Source organism: Bidens hawaiensis, unplaced genomic scaffold (genome assembly GCF_021521415.1).
Source record: "Bidens hawaiensis isolate Kalapana, Puna unplaced genomic scaffold, B.hawaiensis_p1.1 tig00021656_1, whole genome shotgun sequence".
NCBI lineage: Eukaryota > Viridiplantae > Streptophyta > Magnoliopsida > Asterales > Asteraceae > Bidens > Bidens hawaiensis.
Genome location: NW_027493363.1, coordinates 253,823 through 275,245, shown reverse-complemented (window position 1 = coordinate 275,245; position 21,423 = coordinate 253,823). Strand labels below are relative to the sequence as shown.

Sequence of the window (21,423 nt, the reverse complement as noted above, 5' to 3'; positions counted from 1 at the left end):
CGTAAAATGGGAAAACAAAATAAACAAAACTAAAAATAGAAATAAAAACTAATTTAAACAAAGAAATCAATTAACACAAAAACACTAAGCACACTAACTCCCAGGCAACGGCGCCATTTTGATGCTAGAATGTCGCTATCTAGTCAAAAACAAGTAAATCAGTGTCCTGATTACCTAAGCAAGCTAGGGTAAGTAGGGTGTCGAACCACGAGGAGTATGTGGTCAGTGTGCAGTGAAAATGATTCCTAATATTATGAAGTGATTCAATTAACGAAGTGCTGATCAAACTAGCAAACAGTTTGCTTTTAATATTGATTAAACAAGTATACAACTTTAAAGCAATTAACAAAGAAAAATTACACCCGGGGGTTCAAGCAAGTAAACAAATAGCTAGCTCATGCAATTTAACAGATTAACGATAAATGATCAACACAGATTGACTAACTAGAAAAACCTTAGGCATCCACGCTCACTAACACACGGCACTGGTTATCAAACGGTCCCTGCCAGTGTGACTCAACTAAGGGAAAACGTATGCTTCATCATATTCAACTAGTCAACACAATTCTATAAGTAATTATCATAGCAACTGACACAATAATAGTTCAGATCGGAATAAACCTAAACTGACTAAGTGCACAATAATACTAGACATCAATACTCATAGATTAATCAAAGATGGTTACAAATAATTCGTTCTTAATACATGAGAAAAACTGTTAAATACAATACTCTACATCCTGGGCATGACTCAAAGGATCTAGCCGCGTCTCGGCATCTCTCGGGCTTCGGTTATGATGTGATAGAACATGTATGATGCCTTGAGATGATTGGAAGTGATGGTAGCCCTCTTTTCTGCTCTGAAAATCGTCTAGAAAGTGAATAATGGCGTCTAGGGTCGTCAAAACGTAATATAAACTCAAACCCTAACTTTCACGATTCTGGGGACTTTCGCGTAGCGCGATGGTCTCCTGTCCTGGTCCATCACGCTACGCGATGGACCAAAGTAAACACCAGTAATAAATGAAGGGCATCGCGCAGCGCGATGCCCAGCCTTCCAAACCCATCGCGCTATGCGATGGGTCCCATTACTTAGCAAGTCCAAATAAATGCCTCGGTTTGCGTGCTAGACATCCCGGGTCTTTATTCCATGCTCGTACAGGTCCAAATTAAGCGCGTTAAGTACCTGTGACCTGAAACACAATAAACATGTATGAAGTACCAAAGTTCCTAAACTAAACGATTAAAATGACTAAGTTAGCAAACTAAAATATGTACAAATAAACCGAACATCACATCCCCACACTTATCTTTTGCTTGCCCTCAAGAAAAACTTTAAAGTAAACATTAACCGCCATCATAGGTCAACCAATTATCACCATTAATACTAGCAAGGTTTAAGGTCATACCCAGCTTCCCGGACTGACACTTTCTAGATTGACAACCCACAAATAAAGTTAATGCTACCATAAAACTATAGAATCGCCCAGACAAGTGTGCTTTGTTTCCGGTTAGGGCATGCATGTTCACACCCCTCACACTATCAACACTCCTCCCGGTTTAATATCTAGACTAGCAAAAGATGCGCCAGTATATGTCTCTACCCTCAAATTCCGAATATGAGTTACAACTTAATATGCTTGTAGGCCAGTCTTATCTCCACCCATTAACCACCGGTTGCATAAAGACTCGAACTAAGGGTTTTGCTGTGGCTTAGGTTTGGGTGCGGATTAAGCATATTTAGTGACTCAGGTGGATGAAACCCAATTAAACAAACCAATATACAGACTCACGAATACAAACGGACTGATTACACAATCAACTGCTATTTACATACTCGACTGCTAATAATAACTGAAATACCAAACTGATAACTTCTTTTTGTCTTTTTGCTGATTTTTCAAAATTTTTTTTACTAAGTGCGATAATAACTGAATTAACTGATAATTACAACTCAGAACTTGACAACTTTACAACTCGTCTAACTAAATACAACTCAATATATACAACTCGATAACGAACTGGATTTCATCACACGAGTAAAAATAAAATAAAGGCCAAGGCTGAAATGGTGTATAATGTTCAGTTTAGCAAACAAAAGAGGAATGTGGTCCAAACGGGCTCCTAGGGGATAATGTTGGGTAAACAATTTATTTAGTAGGGAAATATGTACGAAACGGGTTTTCTAAATTCCTAATCTCCATACAGGTGGTGGTATTAAGATCTCGAAAAGCATGTGACAAGAAAGTTCTAATTCTGTAAAACATACCGGTTTCCCTCAATAAATGACAAGACATGTTTTATATCTATTATATAATATGTGTATTAAGTATAGGGGCTAATCTCACAATATGTCTGGAAATATGGGCTGCCGATATAAAACATGTATACCCGTCCCCTTGACTCGTTATCCCGGCCTAAACGATTCCATTTTCAATTTCTCATTTTAAAAACATTTGTCGGAAAAACTATCGAGATGCTGAAAAACCAACCATGACCAAAAACCTCTAACTTGGCATTAATAGCAATAAGTGACAGTTAACAACTTAAGTTTCTAAATACTCTTCAAGTTACTATCGGGCTAAAAATTTTCAATTTTCCCCCATCCCCACACTTGAGGTTGACATTGTCCTCAATGTTAAAATAATAAAATAATTAATAACCATTTGGGGGACGGGGTTGAACTAAAAGTTTGACTACTTAAAAATTCGGGGAACAAATGTGATGACTAAAGAAAATTATACAATTACAATTTCTAAAAACTAAAATAAAAAATAACAAAATTGTTTATGAAACTGAAATCCCTTATAACAATGACAACGCAATGCTAAACTCGGCCCACAACTCTCAACACACTCGTGAAAAACGTCTCCACCATTGACCAATACTGTCTAACCAAATCTGCACAAATCTCAAGACATGTATAGGCAACCACTCACAAATATAAGACTTAGGTCTTTCGAGAGTTAATATTATTATTATATTGTAAAATTCATTACCGAGCCGAGTTAGTCAATTTCATAAAAAATTTTGATAATTAATTAAAAATAATAAAAGACCTAACTCACTATCGTAGGAATCACGGTTGCATTTAGCGTATGCAATAAGCCCTTTAAACCCCCCGGTAGCCGGGGTGGATGAGTAAGGTCTCGTGAGGGTTTATAGTGAACACACCCACAAAGTTCCAAAAGCAACACAAACATATAAACAAATATATACAAATCTACAAATCAAATACAATAGACAAACATCACAAAATATATATACAACTGTTACCCAACCGGTTACCCATACAAGTTTTCCCAAATATAATATAATATTATACAGACCATATTAATAAAAACAAAATAAATGGAAAAACATCCAAATACGGTAACCAGCGTCTGTTAAACAACTGTCTAATCACCTCCTGCTGGGTCAGGCTGATCAGCTGCCTGACCCGACCCTGACGCCTCCGCCTAATCTCCAGCCTGCTGATGTATCTGTAAGGATGCTGGGATCGGTACCTGCAGATGAGTAAATAATATGCGAAAATACTCGTCCTGGCGGGCCATGTGGGCCCGCATCTCCATCTGCTGCTGATGTATGCTCTCGAGTTTGACAGGCGGCTGCGGCTGCTATGGCTGGCGGAGAGGGTGCTGCTGCTGGGGTCTCATAATATGGGGGACATGGAAGGGCTGTCGATGTTTCAAGATACCCATCTGAAGCGCGACAGCCGCGTCTGTCCCTGGAGGTGGTGGTGCCTGAGGACCCTGTCGGACCAGGACGAGCGTGGGTGGATCAAGAAGCTCACAGTACCCGGCCATACGGGGTCCTCCGAAACGTATGGAGTCGTAGCAGGCCCTCGGGTAAAATAATCAAGCGGGTAACGGTCGAATACCCCGAGACGCTCTGCAATACGAGTGATATACGGCCCCAAAGCCAACTGGGTTGACCGACCATGACAACCACGGCTCCGGGAGAACGATGCAAGAAGCAGCGTCTCTATATTGGCCTCCCGGCCAGTGATCATCGATATCAAAGAAAAAAGATCAATGTTGCTGCACTTATCGTGACCCAAATGACGGCCCACGATAGAGCGAGCAACAATGCGATGAAGGTAACGATGGACAGGATCCCGAATGGACGACTCGAAAACGGTGCTCGAGTGGGCCCCGCCCGCTATTGTCGCCCAGAACAGGCCCAACTGGGCCTCGGTCAGCCAAAACTCCGGACCGGTCTGCGATCGTAGAGTATAACCCCGGACGCTCGTAAGGAACGTCGGGGCCAGCACCTCCTCTGCGGTGTAATAGCCAGTGGCGACGGCAAACTGAGGTACTGACATCTCAAAAGTCTGCCATCCCATGGCGAAAGACACCGCATAGGACTCGGAGAAATCGGTAGGTGTGTCTGAAAGTGGAAAAGAACTCACGTGTGAGCTCGACGTACTATGCCGAGTCACACGTGAGGACCTGGACCCACCGATCACTCAACATTGCCCGGACGGCCACCTCCGGGTCCACTACAAAGAGCAGTGGCCAGTCGATCGTCCGATGTCGGAACAGCTGCATCGCCACGAAACGACGATACAATGTCTGCTCCTCCGACAAAGGAGCAAATAGAAGATTGATATGAGGCATCTGGCGGCCGTCCCCCACGATCCACTCCTGAACCATATCGAGAGTGATCGGGATATCATCCCCATCGTACCTGATGACCCGTGGTGGGCGCACCACAGGCTGTGGGGGCTCTAGAGAACTTCTCGTTCGGGCTACGGGACCACGTCGTCCTGCGCCGGCTGGTCTCTGTTTCTTGCGCCCGGCGGCGCCTAACGAAGGTCCTGGAACATCCAACATACTGCAAAATCAGAATAGAATATCAATGATCAAAACGTAAAAAAAAACGAGAAAAATCGAGATATCCTATACACAACTAACATAACCAGGTATCTCTGCCCGAATGAAGATTGAGTACGGGCAGATATCCCAAATACGAGTAACGCACAAAATCCCGAAAAATCAACATGACACAAACTGACACGAATACAGACACGACTCGACTCGAACGATCAGACCCAACTTACAAGTGTCTCGAAAGAAGTGCACATAACGAACTCGACTCAGGACTCTCGAAATCGGGCGGATCGGGTCTCGATAATCTCTTATATTTATTATTATATTCTGTTAAAATCTTATTAAAAATTATAGATTAATTCAAATTATAATTATTTTGTTATTACAAAATTAAGTTAATTTAATAGAATATTATTAATATTCTTATTATTAGGTAAACTTTTAAAAATTACTATATTATATTATATATTATTATAATGTTAAATTATATTAATATATTAAAAAAATATTATCAATATTATTATTAGTATTAATATTATACATTAAAATATTAGAATTAAATTTTTATGATTATAATTAAAATATTAATTTTATTATAATTAAAATTTTTTAATGTATTATTATTATTAATTAAAATATGCTTATGTGATATTATATATATTAGATATTAAAATTAAGTTTTAAACCTTTTATATTAAAATAATATTATAATATTAAAATATATTAAAATAATATAAAAATTTTTGAAATTTTTATTTTTCTTTATTTTCAACACCCGACCCAACACCACATTTAAATATAACCCAAGACAAATCCAATTCAGCCCAAACTCAACCTACCAAAACAAATTTATCAAACCGAACAAAGCTAACCCATTCACAATTAAAACTTTTATACTCAGTTTACCCCGTGCGAGATACCCGAAACAAACCCCCTAACACAATCAATGTCAAACCAATAAACCACATAACCTGATACGAGCAAAATCCCATCATCCCAAAAATAAACCGCACCCAAATCAAAATCAATTCAAAACAATCATTTACTAACTTCGAAATCCGAATGACAAAACTAGATAACACAGGGACTGGAGTGGATGACGGTGGGGGAAGATGATGATGGTGGGGGTGGGTAGCAGGAGCGACGCCGGTGTACGACGGTGGTAAGGGTGGTTGTGGAGAAATTGACGGCGATGATGGTGACAGTAGTAACGGTGGTGGCTGTGGTAGAGAGGGACGGTGAGTAGACCGATAGGCGGTGGACTGTGGTGGATGAAGTGAGAGAGAGAAGAAAAAGAGAGAGAGAGGAGGGATGGCGATGATGAAGATAGGGAGACGGTGGTGATATAAATATAACATATTATATTATTAAAAAAATTCAAATTATCCACGACCCATCGCGTAGCGCGATGGGTTATGGAGGTAACGATCGCGCTACGTGACCCAAATCTAATTAAATTAGGGTTCAAACACCATCGCTTAGCGCGATGGTGGTTGGTCTAGCGTCATCGCGCTACGCGATGACGTCAAACGTCTGAGATGCCAAGCTGACCATCGCGTAGCATGATGGTTAGCTTTCTAGGGCCATCGCGTAGCGCGATGGTCCCCAGAAAACAGAAAGTTTTTCCAAATTTTGGGTCGGACATTTTCCGACCCAATCACTTTTCAACATCCCGACATCACCCTGAACAAGTTTCCGAAGTCGGAATTTGCACTGCGTACCTGGATTGAAGTGAATTTAACCAAATGCTTACCGAACCTCCATGATGCACACTTCACCAAAAGCCTCCCCACACTTGGGATTTGCTGCACATAACTCGAGACAAAAGTCAAACAATGACTCGACAAACCAGAAATACAATGGAACACACTTACAAACCCGGGTTGCCTCCCGGTCAGCGCTGAATTGCGTATCTACAGATCGACAATGCCTCACATGCTTCAATTATCCTCATAAACCGGTGAGGTCACAATAAAGCTCATTGATTCTTTTTCCATCTTGTGAATATCATCCATCTCTAAGTATGGCTTCAACTTATAGCCATTTACCACTTACCGAATGTGGTTATCGAATTCCTCGATCTCAAATTGCCCATGGTTACCAACTCCAACAATCAAGAATGGGCCCGTCCATTTACTCTTCAACTTACCCGGGAAAAGCTTCATCCTAGTGTTGTATAACCACACCTTTTGACCAATCTCAAAGCTTTTAAACCGAATCTTCACGTCATTAAATTTCTTCATTTTCGCCTTGTAAGCCGATGCACACTCATACGCTTCATCCCGCAACTCCTCGATCTCGCACAATGCTAATTTCCTAGCTTAACCTGCATCATCATAGCTAGTATTAACTTTCATAGTAGCCTAATAAGTACATTGTGCAATCTCAAACAGAATGACAATCCTTACCATACACACGTCTATATGGTGTAGTTCCAATCGGGGTTTTAAAAGCAGTTTGGTAGGCCTATAAGGCGTCGATCAACTTAGTTGACCATTCCTTCCGGTTCGTCCGAACGGTTTTCTGTAAAATCTGTTTAATCTGCCGATTTGAAACCTCAACTTGTCCGCTCGTTTGTGGATGGTAAGGTGTTGCAATTCTATGATCCACCCCATATATTTTAAGTAACTTTCCAAATTAAAAATTTTTAAAATGAGAGCCCCCGTCACTAATAATTGTTCAGGGGATTCCAAACCTTGAAAAAATATTGCTTTGCACAAAATTACAAACTACAGAGTGATCATTTGTCTTAGTGGCTATCGCCTCGACCCATTTAGAAACGTAATTGACAGCCACTAGGATGTATAAATTACCGTACGAGTTCGGGAATGGGCCCATGAAATCGATCCCCCACACATCAAAAGTATCAATTACTAGGATCGGTTTCAAGGGCATCTCATCCCTCTTGGAGATACTCCCGATTTGTTGACACTTCAAACAACGTGTCGCAAACTCGTGAGCATCCCGAAACAGTGTTGGCCAATAAAAACCACAAGTCAGCACTTTTCTAGCGGTTTTCAGTCTGCTAAAATGACCACCACACGCAGACGAATGTGCGTGCTCCAACACTGATCTAACATCCTCCTCCGATATGCATCGCCTAATCATCTGATCAGCTCCAATCTTAAACAGGTCGGGGTCGTCCCAAATATACTGCTTCGCCTATGACACTAAATGTTTCTTCTTCCTCCTTGGCCAATGCACGGGCAAATCACCTGCAACTTTCAAATTGATAATATGAGCAAACCAAGGGTTTTGAGAAACCGCCAAAATCTGTTCGTCGGGGAAAGACTCGTTTATGGGTTCGTCCCTGTCTCCATCTAACACAATCCGGGACAGATGATCTACAACGACATTTTCTGTTCCCTTTTTGTCCCGGATTTCCAAATCAAATTCCCACAACAACAAAACCCATTTGATTAACTGAGGTTTCGCGTCTTTCTTGTCCGTGAGGTACCAAACTGCAGAATGATCCGAATAAACAATTACTTTGCTACCCCATATGTAAGAACGGAATTTATCCAAAGGATACACCACCGCAAGCAACTCCTTCTCGGTTGTAGTATAATTCAATTGACCGTCCGAGAGGGTTTTCTTGCATAGTATATGGCAACGGGTTTCTTGTCAACCCGTTGACCCAAAACAGCTCCGACTGCATAATCACTCGCGTCACACATAATTTCAAAAGGCAATTTCCAATCAGGTGATTGCAAAATCGGGGCTTCCACTAATTTCTGTTTCAAAATGTCAAAGGCCTTAGCACATTCCTCATTAAAATAAAATGGGGCATCCTTTAATAATAGGTTACATAAGGGTTTAGTGATGTCATTAAAACCCTTAATAAATCTTCTATAAAACCCGGCGTGCCCGAGGAAAGATCTAATGCCTTTGACATTTTTGGGATGAGGTAGGGTGGAAATAACTTGAACCTTGGCTCGGTCCACCTCGATCCCACGACTTGACACAACATGGCCCAAAACAATCCCTTCCTGGACCATAAAATGGCTCTTATCCCAGCTAAGAACCAAATTTGTTTCAACACATCTTTCTAGAACTTTTTCAAGCCGGTGTAAACAAGATTCAAAAGATGTGCCAAAGATTGAGAAATCATCCTAGAAGATTTCTAAAGACTCTCCCACCATATCAGAAAAAATACTCATCATGCACCTTTGAAAGGTGGCGGGAGCATTACACAGTCCGAATGGCATTCGCCTGAATGCGAAGGTACCATACGGGCATGTGAACGTAGTCTTCTCCTAATCTTCAGGATGAATAGCTATCTGGTTATAACCCGAATAACCATCTAAAAAACAATAGAATTTTTGACCTTATAGCTTTTCCACAATCTGATCGATAAACGGAAGCGGAAAGTGATCTTTCGATGTTGCCGCATTCAGTTTTCGATAATCAATGCAAATACGCCACCCGGTTACCGGTCGGGTGGCAACCTCGTTACCTGAGTCGTCCTTGACGACTTGGATGCCCGCCTTCTTTGGGACTGTCTAAGTCGGGCTCACTCATGTGCTGTCTGAAATGGCAAAAATAATTCCAGCATCGAGCCAATTTAGCACCTCCTTCTTCACAACTTCCCGCATGTTCGGGTTCAACCGTCTCTGTGCATCATGCGCGGGTTTCACATCCTGATCTGTCAAAATTCTATGCATAACTATCATGGGACTAATCCCTTTCAGATCCGCAATAGTCCACCCGATCGCCTCCTTATTCGCAACCAGCACCTTCAGCAAAGTAGATTCCTGTTCCAAAGACAAATTAGAAGCTATAATAACAGGCAATATATCATTCTTACCCAAAAACGCATATTTCAGATGCCTCGGTAGCTCCTTCAGCTCGACTTTCGGTGCTTCCTGTAAAGATGGTTTCAACCCGGTATCGATCTTCTCGGGAAGCGGTTCCACTTGAACCGACCACGGGGGTCGATCTCCCCGTAAATCTGCAACCTCCAGCTTCTTCTCCTCCTCTTCCAGCTGCTTATCAGTCTCCACCTGTAACCTGTCAAACATAAAGCACGTCTCCGTTGTGCCATCCGTGTCCACGACCGAGTCGTATAACGGAATGCACTCATCAATAATGTCCGCCATAAAGCATTCATCATCGACCGGAGAATTATTTACACGTGTGAAAACATTAAGTCTAAGCTTTTGGTTACCAAATGCCACGTCTACAGTACCGGTTCGACAATTGATTTTGGCATTTACGATGGCCAAAAATGGCCTACCAAGGATAACCGTGGGCTGTTTGGTTCTCTCACCCGAAACGTAATCGAGAACCAAATAGTCAACTGGATAGTAAAAATCTTCCACCTTAACGATCACGTCATGTAACATTCCTCGGGGCAGTTTCGGTGTCTGATCCGCGAGAACAACGGTAGTCGCGGCTGCCCGAAGCGGACCGAAGTCATACTGATCGTACAGACTTCCCGGGAGGATGCTAATGCTAGCTCCAAGATCTAGGAATGCCCGTGTCATTTTAAAATCACCCACATGAATGGATATAATGGGCGTTCCCGGATCTTTTAGCTTAGGTGGAAGAGCACCCGAAAGAATTGCGCTTACATTATTTGTTAAATCAATTTGTTTAGGGATCTTTCGGTTACGTTTCTGTGTGCACAAATCTTTCAAGTACTTCGCATAGGCGGGAACTTGTTTTATGGCATCTAAAAGAGGAATGTTAATTTTAACTTGTCTAACATTTCCCACATTTCTTCCTGCTGTGGGCCTGTCTAGATGCCATCTTTACCTTTGATGGCGACAACAAGGCACCGGGATAGGGGACGGTTTTGGCCTTCCCCGTGTCCTTAGAATTGTTGTTACCATCCTTCAGAACCGGTTCGTTTATTTTAATTTTACCTTTATTATTTTCAATTACAACCGGTTCTGGTTCGTCATCACTGACGACTGTTTCATCAACATCTTCCACCACCCCATCGACCTGAGATGGTGGACCCCCAACGTTATTATCATACTTTTTCCCATTTCTTAAAATACTTACATGATTGACGTGCTTCTTCGAACTCGAACTCGAACTGAGGTGCTGCGGGTTCACTGTGGTATTACTCGGTAACTGACCCGCGGTTTTCTGCAACTTTGCCATGTCTGCTGCGAGCTGACCAATCTGTTTTGACATTGCTTCTGCTGACTTGTCTCTCAACTCGAACTGTCTCTGCGTTTCCTTCTGATTATCAGTCACGACCTTCAACAACGCATCTAACTTTGAACGTATTGACTCATCTAAATTTCCCGAACTACCCTTCTGCAGGTCCTGATTCTGATTACCTGACGAACTGTTATCCCGGTAACCGTCTCTGTTATATCCCCAACTGTTATACTGACTGTTCGACCCACCCTGTCGGTAGCTGTTCTGCTGTCGGTTCTGAAAGGACCCCTGAAAGTTCGGGTTCGATAGGTTCAACGCATTCCCGTATTTGGAATTCGGGTGATTCCTTAGGCCCGGGTGATAAGTGTTCGAAGTGAACCCTTGGCCCTTGGACTCCCCGTACGCGTAACTGACGTCCTCGTCATCGGTATACTCGTCATCATCAACCCCGGGGAAATCTTCAACCTTATGCCACAACTCGCCACAATCTGAACAAACCGGGAATTTCACCCCGACTTTACCAACCTCCTTCTTTTTCTCTTTCCGATAACCCACGAGTTCCGGTTCCAAATCTGCAATTCTGTCTGACTCGCCTGAGGCTAATTTAACTGTTCGGGTGACCCCGACTTTTCGTCTTCGTTCAGCAGCTGCTTCTGACTTGGAATCCTCACATATAAACTCAAGAAAATCCCAATCATCCTCTTCGGGTTGATTCAATAACATACCATTACACGATGATTTCAAATATTTTCTGTCTTCATAAGTCAACCCATCAACAAAGCACTTGACCAACTCCCACAACTCAATCTGATGGTGCGGGCACTTCCTAATCATCTCCTTATAACGAGTAAAGGCCTCATGAAATAACTCACCCGGTGACTATGAAAAATGTCGAATCTCCATCCAGGCCTCGTTAGTCTTAGACTGCGAATAGTACTCGTTAAGGAAAACCTGCTGCATCTCAGACAAGCTCTCAATACTATGCATCGGTAGCAAGTTAAACCAGTGTTTTGCTTTGTCTTTTAGTGAAAACTGGAACAACCGCAACCGAACCTCATCCTGATCACATGTACCATCACCGATCGACCCGTAAGTAGCTGAAAAATATGACAAGTGTGAATACAGGTCTTCCGATCCCAGTCCATGAAAATGTGGAACTATGTTGATGTAGGACGGACATGATTTAAATGTCGGCCGTCCCGGCTCATGAACCTATGGGACAATAGGTGAGGCACCATCTGAAATAGCCGGTCTGAACCAACTATTAACACCCTGAACCGGAGGCCCATAATTCCTGCGTCTGGCCCTCGGTTCCTCAAAACCTCCTTTGTTAAACTGAATCGGCTGTCGCTATCTAGTAAAAAACAAGTAAATCAGTGTCCTAATCACCTAAGAAAGCTAGGGTAAGTAGGGTGTCGAACCACAAGGAGTATGTGGTCAGTGTGCAGTGATATGATTCCAAACATTATGAAGTGATTCAATTAACGAAGTGCTGATCACACTAGCAAATAGTTTGGTTTTAATATTGATTAAACAACTAAACAACTTTAAAGCAATTAACAAAGACAAATCACACCCGGGGGTTCAAGCAAGTAAACAAACATCTATCTTATGTAACTTAACAGATTAACGATCAATGATTAACACAGATTGACTAACTAGATAAACCTAGGCATCCACGCTCACTAACACACGGCACTGGTTATCAAACGGTCCCTGCCAGTGTGACTCAACTAAGGGAAAACGTATGCTTCATCAGATTCAACTAGTCAACACAATTCTATAAGCAATTATCATAGCAACTGGCACAATAATCGTTCAGATCAGAATAAACCTAAACTGACTGAGTGCACAATAATACTAGACATCAATACTCATAGATTAATCAAAGACGGTTACAAATAATTCGTTCTTAATACATGAGAAAAACTGTTAAATACAATACTCTATATCCTGGGCATGACTCAAAGGATCTAGCCGCGTCTCGGCATCTCTCGGGCTTCGGTTATGATGTGATAGAACATGTATGATGCCTTGAGATGATTGGAAGTGATGGTAGCCCTATTTGCTGCTCTGAAAATCGCCTGGAAAGTGAATAATGGCGTCTAGGGTCGTCAAAACGTAATACAAACTTAAACCCTAACTTGCACGATTCTCGGGACCATTGCGTAGCGCGATGGTCTCCTGTCCTGGTCCATCGCGCTACGCGATGGACCAAAGTCAAATGAACGCGATGCCCAGCATTCCAATCCCATCGTGCTACGCGATGGGTCCCTTTACTCAGCAAGTCCAAGTAAATGCCTCGGTTTACGTGCTGGACATCCCGGGTCTTCATTCCATGCTCGTATAGGTCCAAATTAAGCACGTTAAGTACCTGTGACCTGAAATACAATAAACATGTATGAAGTACTAAAGTTCCTAAACTAAACGATTAAAACGACTAAGTTAGCAAACTAAAATATGTACAAATAAACCGAACATCACATCCCCACACTTATCTTTTGCTTGCCCTCAAGCAAAACTCTAAATTAAACATTAACCGCCATCATAGGTCAACCAATTATCACCATTAATACTAGCAAGGTTTAAGGTCATACCTAGTTTCCCAGACTGACACTTTCTAGATTGACAACCAACAAATAAAGTTAATGCTACCATAAAACTATAGAATCGCCTAGACAAGTGTACTTTGTTTCCGGTTAGGGCGTACATGTTCACACCCCTCACACTATCAACACTCCTCTCGGTTTAATATCTGGAATACCAAAAGATGTGCCAGTATATGTCGCAAAATATGTGCCAGTATATGTCTCTGCCCTCAAATACCTAATATGAGTTACAACTTAATATGCTTGCAGGTCAGTCTTATCTCCACCCATTAACCACCGGTTGCATAAAGTCTCGTACTAAGGGTTTTGCTGTGGCTTAGATTTGGGTGCGGATTAGTCATATTTAGTGACTCAGGTGGATGAAACCCAATTAAACAAACCAATATATAGACTCACGAACACAAACGGACTGATTACACAATCAACTGCTATTTACATACTCGACTGCTAATAATAACTGAAATACCAAACTGATAACTTCTTTTTGTCTTTTTGCTGATTTTTCAAATTTTTTTACTAAGTGCGATAATAACTGAATTAACTGATAATTACAACTCAGAACTTGACAACTTTACTACTTGTTTAACTAAATACAACTCGATAACGAACTGGATTTCATCACACGAGTATAAATAAAATAAAGGCCAAGGCTGAAATGGTGTGTAATGCTCAGTTTAGCAAACAAAAGAGGAATATGGTCCAAACGAGCTCCTAGGGGATAATGTTGGGTAAAGAATTTATTTAGTAGAGAAATATGTACGGAACAGGTTTTCTAAATTCCTAATCTCCATAAAAGTGGTGGTATTAAGATCTTGAAAAGCATGTGACAAGCAAGTTCTAATTCTGTAAAACATACCGGTTTCCCTCAATAAATGACAAGACATGTTTTATATCTATTATATAATATGTGTATTAAGTATAGGGGCTAATCTCACAATATGTCTGGAAATATGGGCTGCCGATATGAAACATGTATACCCGTCCCCTAGTCTCGTTATCCCCGCCTAAACGATTCCATTTTCAACTTCTCATTTTAAAAACATTTGTCGGGAAAACTATCGAGATGCTGAAAAACCAACCATGACCAAAAACCTCTAACTTGGCATTAATAGCAATAAATGACAGTTAACAACTTAAGTTTCTGAATATTCTTCGAGTTACTATCGGGCTAAAAATTTTCAATTTTCCCCCATCCCCACACTTGAGGTTGACATTGTCCTAAATGTTAAAATAATTAATAACCATTTGGGGGACGGGGTTGAACTGACAGTTTGACTACTTAAAAATTCGGGGAACAAATGTGATGACTAAAGAAAATTATACAATTACAATTCTAAAAACTAAAATAAAAAATAATAAAATTGTTTATGAAACTGAAATCACCTGATAACAATGACAACGCAATGCTAAACTCGGCCCACAACTCTCAACACACTCGTGACACACGTTTCCACCACTGACCAATACTGTCTAACCAAATCTACACAAATCTCGAGACATGTATACGCAACCACTCACCAATATAAGACTTAGGTCTTTCGAGAGTTAATATTATTATATTATAAAAATCATTACCGAGCCGAGTTAATCAATTTCATAACAAAATTTTGTTAATTAATTAAAAATAATAAAAGACCTAACTCACTTTTGTAGGAATCACGGTTGCATTTAGCGTATGCAACAAGCCCTTTAAACCCCCCGGTAGCCCGGGTGGACGAGTAAGGTCTCGTGAGGGTTTATAGTGAACACACCCACAAAGTTCCAAAAGCAACACAAACATATAAACAAATATATACAAATCTACAAATCAAATACAATAGACAAACATCACAAAATATATATACAACTGTTACCCAACCGGTTACCCATACAAGTTTTCCCAAATATAATATAATATTATACAGACCATATTAATAAAAACAAAATAATGGAAAAACATCCAAATACGGTAACCAGCGTCTGTTAAACAACTGTCTAATCACCTCCTGCAGGGTCAGGCTGATCAGCTGCCTGACCCGACCCTGACGCCTCCGCCTGATCTCCAGCCTGCTGGTGTATCTGTAAGGATGCTGGGATCGGTACCTGCAGATGAGTAAATAATATGCGAAAATACTCGTCCTGGCGGGCCATGTGGGCCCGCATCTCCATCTGCTGCTGATGTATGCTCTCGAGTTTGACAGGCGGCTGCGGCTGCTATGGCTGGCGGAGAGGGTGCTGCTGCTGGGGTCTCATAATATGGGGGACATGGAAGGGCTGTCGATGTTTCAGGATACCCATCTGAAGCGCGACAGCCGCGTCTGTCCCCGGAGGTGGTGGTGCCTGAGGACCCTGTCGGACCAGGACGAGCGTGGGTGGATCAACAAGCTCACAGTACCCGGCCATACGGGGTCCTCCGAAACATATGGAGTCGTAGCAGGCCCTCGGGTAAAATAATCAAGCGGGTAACGGTCGAATACCCCGAGACGCTCTGCAATACGAGTGATATACGGCCCCAAAGCCAACTGGGTTGACCGACCATGCCAACCACGGCTCCGGGAGAACGATGCAAGAAGCAGCGTCTCTATATTGGCCTCCCGGCCAGTGATCATCGATATCAAAGAAAAAAGATCAATGTTGCTGCACTTATCGTGACCCAAATGACGGCCCACGATAGAGCGAGCAACAATGCGATGAAGGTAACGATGGACAGGATCCCGAATGGACGACTCGAAAACGGTGCTCGAGTGGGCCCCGCCCGCTATTGTCGCCCAGAACAGGCCCAACTGGGCCTCGGTCAGCCAAAACTCCGGACCGGTCTGCGATCGTAGAGTATAACCCCGGACGCTCGTAAGGAACGCCGGTGCCAGCACCTCCTCTGCGGTGTAATAGCCAGTGGCGACGGCAAACTGAGGTACTGACATCTCAAAAGTCTGCCGTCCCATGGCGAAAGACACCGCATAGGACTCGGAGAAATCGGTGGGTGTGTGTCTAAAATTGTAAAAGAACTCACGTGTGAGCTTGACGTACTATGCCAAGTCACACGTGAGGACCTGGACCCACCGATCATTCAACATCGCCCGGACGACCACCTCCTGGTCCACTACAGAGAGCAGTGGCCAGTCGATCGTCCGATGTCGGAACAGGTGCATCGCCGCGAAACGACGATACAATGTCTGCTCCTCCGACAAAGGAGAAAATCAACGACTAATATGAGGTATCTGGCTGCCATCCCCCATGATCCACTCCCGAACCGTATCGGGAGTGATCAGGATATCATCCCCATCGTACCTGATGACCCGTGGTGGGCGCACCACGGGCTATGGGGGCTCTGGAGAACCTCTCGGTCGGGCTACGGGACCACGTAGTCCCGCGCCAGCTGGTCTCTGTCTCTTGTGCCCGGCGGCGCCTGATGAAGGTCCTGGAACGTCCGACATACTGCAAAATCAGGATAGAATATCAATGACCGAAACGAAAAAAAAAATGAGAAAAAAATCGGGATATCCTATACGCAACTAACATAACCAGGTATCTCCACCCGAATGGAGATTGAGTACGGGCGGATATCCCAAATACCAGTAACGCACAAAATTCCGAAAAATCAACATGACACGAACTGACAGAATACAAACACAACTCGACTCGAACGATCAGACCCAACTGACAAGTGTCTCGAAAGACGTGCACATAACGAACTCGACTCAGGACTCTCGAAATCGAGCGGATCAGGTCTCGATAATCTCTTATATTATATTATTATATTATATTAAAATCTTATTAAAAATTATAGATTAATTCAAATTATAATTATTTTGTTATTACCAAATTAAGTTACTTTAATAAAATATTATTAATATTCTTATTATTAGGTAAAATTTTAAAAGTTACTATATTATATTATATTATATTATATATTATTATAATGTTAAATTATATTAATATATTAGAAAAATATTATCAATATTATTACTAGTATTAATATTATACATTAAAATATTAGAATTAAGTTTTTATGATTATAATTAAAATATTAATTTTATTATAATTAAAAAATTTTAAGGTATTATTATTATTAATTAAAATATGCTTATGTGATATTATATATATTAGATATTAAAATTAAGTTTTAAACCTTTTATATTAAAATAATATTATAATATTAAAATATATTAAAATAATATAAAAATTTTTGAAATTTTTATTTTTCTTTATTTTCAACACCCGACCCAACACCACATTTAAATATAACCCAAGACAAATCCAACCTACCAAAACAAATTTATCAAACCGAACAAAGCTAACCCGTTCACAATTAAAACTTTTATACTCAGTTTACCCCATGCGAGATACCCGAAACAAACCCCCGAACACAATCAATGTCAAACCAATAAACCACATAACCTGATACGAGCAAAATCCCGACATCCCAAAAATAAACCGCACTCGAATCAAAATCAATTCAAAATAATCACTTACTTACTTCGAAATCGGAATGACAAAACTAGATAACACAGGGACTTGAGTGGATGACGGTGGGGGTGGGAAGCAAGGGCGACGGCGGTGTACGGCGGTGGTAGATGGTGGTTGTGGAGAGATTGACGGCGATGATGGTGACAGTAGTAACGGTGGTGGCTGTGGTAGAGAGGGACGGCGACTATACTTATAGGCGGTGGATGGTGGTGGCTGAAGTGAGAGAGAGAAGAGAGAGAGAGAGAGATGAGGGATGGCGGTGATGAAGATGGGGAGACAGTGGTGATATAAATATATATAAATATAATATATTATATTATTAAAAAAATTCGGATTATCCACGACCCATCGCGTAGCGCGATGGGTTATGGAGGTAACGATCGCCCCTCGACGGTGTTACTTCCCAAAACTACCCCATGAACGTCCATAGCGACCCGCCTTACAAATTTTTCATCATTAGTGACTAGGCTTCTTCTGTTAAAACTAATTTCAAAACACTCTAAGATATGTGTGTGTGGGTATGTGTTTGTGTTTAGGCAAGTGTTAACTTCTTCTTTTCTTTCTGTGCACCCGTATAGTGGTTATATGGCACCTGAATATGCCATGCATGGACAATTCTCCGTAAAGTCGGATGTCTTCAGCTTTGGAGTGTTAGTACTAGAGATCCTAACAGGTCAAAAGAACCAAAGTTTTCGAAACGGGGAGGCCATGGAATATCTTATTAACTTTGTAAGTACCTATTTCTACAAAGTTTGTGTACACACACACACATATATATATATGTAAGGAGAGGATCAAGAGAGAACTTCTTCTTAAAGAGGGAAGTAGATAACTAATAAATAAATATTTTTAATTTAATTAAAAAATATATTTTAAATTTATTTTCTTTCGACCTTCTTTTTTGTTGTTATTCTTCACTAGAAAAAAATATAAAAATAAAAAATAATAAAAAACTCGTTGTAGTGCACATATGCAATAAATCGACTTTTTTTATTTCATATATGCACTAGTGTGTATTTTAATATGTGCAATAGTGTTGAATAGCATATATGCAATTGTTTGTATTGTGTACATGCAATAGTGTTATATTGTATACAAAAATAAAAAAAATCGATATAGTGCATATGTGCATTAGTGTTGTATTACGTATATGCGATAGTGTGTGTTGCATATAATTATTAGTGTTGTATTTGCTTATATTCGACAGTGTGTGCTGTATAATGCAATTGTGTTGTATTATATACAATAAAACACGATTTTATATATGCAATACACATTAGTGCACATATGCACTACATTGGCCTTTTTTAGGAACAATATCATCGTATTAAAAGGAGGAAAGAAAAAAATCCACAAATTTTTTTTTTTTAAAAGTTAAAAATAATTCTTTATTAGTTTTCTAGTTCTCTTTTTAAAAATAGTTCTCTTTAGATCTAACCCTGTATGTATGCATGTATGCATGTATGTCTGTATGCATGTATAGAGGGAGGGGGTCATAATGTCATATTTTTTTGAGGAAACATATTCAGTTTCTAGACGTTACCTTTTCTTTTATGTCATATGAATCCCGAAATCAAAATTATTAATATCTTTTAGGCATGGAAACAATGGAGGAATGGGAACGCATCAGATATAATATTTCCCCCACTGAAGACAGAACTTGGTTCATTACGTGACATCATTAGATGTATACACATCGGGTTGTTATGTGTTCAAGAAAAGGTTGTGGATAGGCCAAACATGGCTTCAATTCTTCTTATGCTTAATAGCTTCTCTATCACGCTTCCAGTACCGACAGAACCTGCATTTTTTATGCATAGTAACGTTGATCTAGAAGTGCCACTCCTAAAGTACAGTTACTCTACAGGGACAAGTGATTTTGGAATTTCTAAAATATCAAAATCTAAATCAAGATCGTCTCAGTACTCCGTAAATGAAGTTTCAGTATCTGATTTTGTTCCTAGATAAGTATCTAGAGTGGCTTGATTGATCTACATGGCACAAATAATTTCATGGTTTCTGTTGAGAAACACTATTTGATTTCACCATTTAAGATTGCATGTTAGAACATGAAGATTTAAGTTTGGTTTTTTTTTTCTTTTTGTATCATAAATGTATTTTTATGTTTTTGTGGATGTGGATGTGTATCTAAAAGTTTGAAGAGTTGGACCAAGGGTTTACTGAAAATGAAATGACCCAAAATATTTAAATTCTAAAGAATGACACGTCGGGAGTCCATCAAAAGAAACATGGGATATAAAAGTATTTTTGAGTTCGTAATTGATTTTTCAGCTGGATGGTATTTTATTATTTTTTGTGTGTTGGGATTTGCAAGCCAATTAAAATCTCTTCTTCCTTTGACTTTGTTCACCGCCGTCCTGACACCACTGTCTCTTTCTTTACTCTCTTTATTTTGCTTGGGTTCTTCATACATGTTTCCTCATATATGTTCCGATTTGAACAAAACACACCAATACATCATGTACTGTTATTACAAAGTTGTTTGGTTGAAAGAAATTTAAGGGAATTCAAGGGAATTAGAATTTGAATTCCTTATGATATTTAACTGACTAAGAGAGCAAAGTGAAAATTGATTTGCTTTCTAATCAAATCCATTAATTAATGAAATTCACCATCCTTCCACATATCTAAGGAATGTTTGGAAAATCTATGGAATGCTTATAATATTTACCTAACTAACTCTAGCAAGATGCATATATTGTCGGAACGAGTGTAGATTGGGATGGGTTTCAAGTCGGAACGGACTTCGCGTCAGGACACAGGCCGGAACGGGTTCATGGTCAAAACGAGTAAGGCCAAAAAAATCATAACTTGCGATATTAAATTACGAAACTCATTATATATTTATGGTCAAGTTAATAATTTACGTCGGCTAGAAAACCGGACACGAAACGAGGGTTTCGGCACCCGCGTTTAGCTTCAATAGGATAAGGCTTCTAGAATATGTTGTGATAGGCTATAAATAGTAATATATGTAATATATGTAGGTTACATGTACGTAAAAAAATTACATAATTTTTTACGCACCGAATCGACTTTTTACATAGGTGTAACGAACGTTTAAACTAGTGTAATCATTGTAAATCTTTATTCTCTCTGCTGCTTTAATTTTTTTAATCAAATTTAATCTCAACTACATAATCTAACCTATTTAATTAATATGTGGTTCTTAAAACTCAACAACGTTCTCAAATTATCCCTCCCATGTATATATATATATAGGGGAGTGATTTTTTGATAACCATGTTGAGTTTTAACTTTAAGAACTCCATTCTAGGCCACACGTTTAATTAAATTGATTAGAATGTGTTGTTGAGATTAAATCTGGCAAAAAAGTCAAAGTATGAGAGAGAATAAAGATTTAACTGATTACACTAACTTTTACGTTCGTTACACATGTG

At 40.3% G+C, this 21,423-nt stretch overlaps 1 pseudogene; it reads left to right on the top strand.

Annotated features, from left to right (window-relative positions):
* Positions 1–19,969, top strand: part of LOC143563920 (cysteine-rich receptor-like protein kinase 15) — a 35,003-nt pseudogene extending 15,034 nt beyond the window's left edge.
* Positions 19,970–21,423: the final 1,454 nt, after the last annotated feature.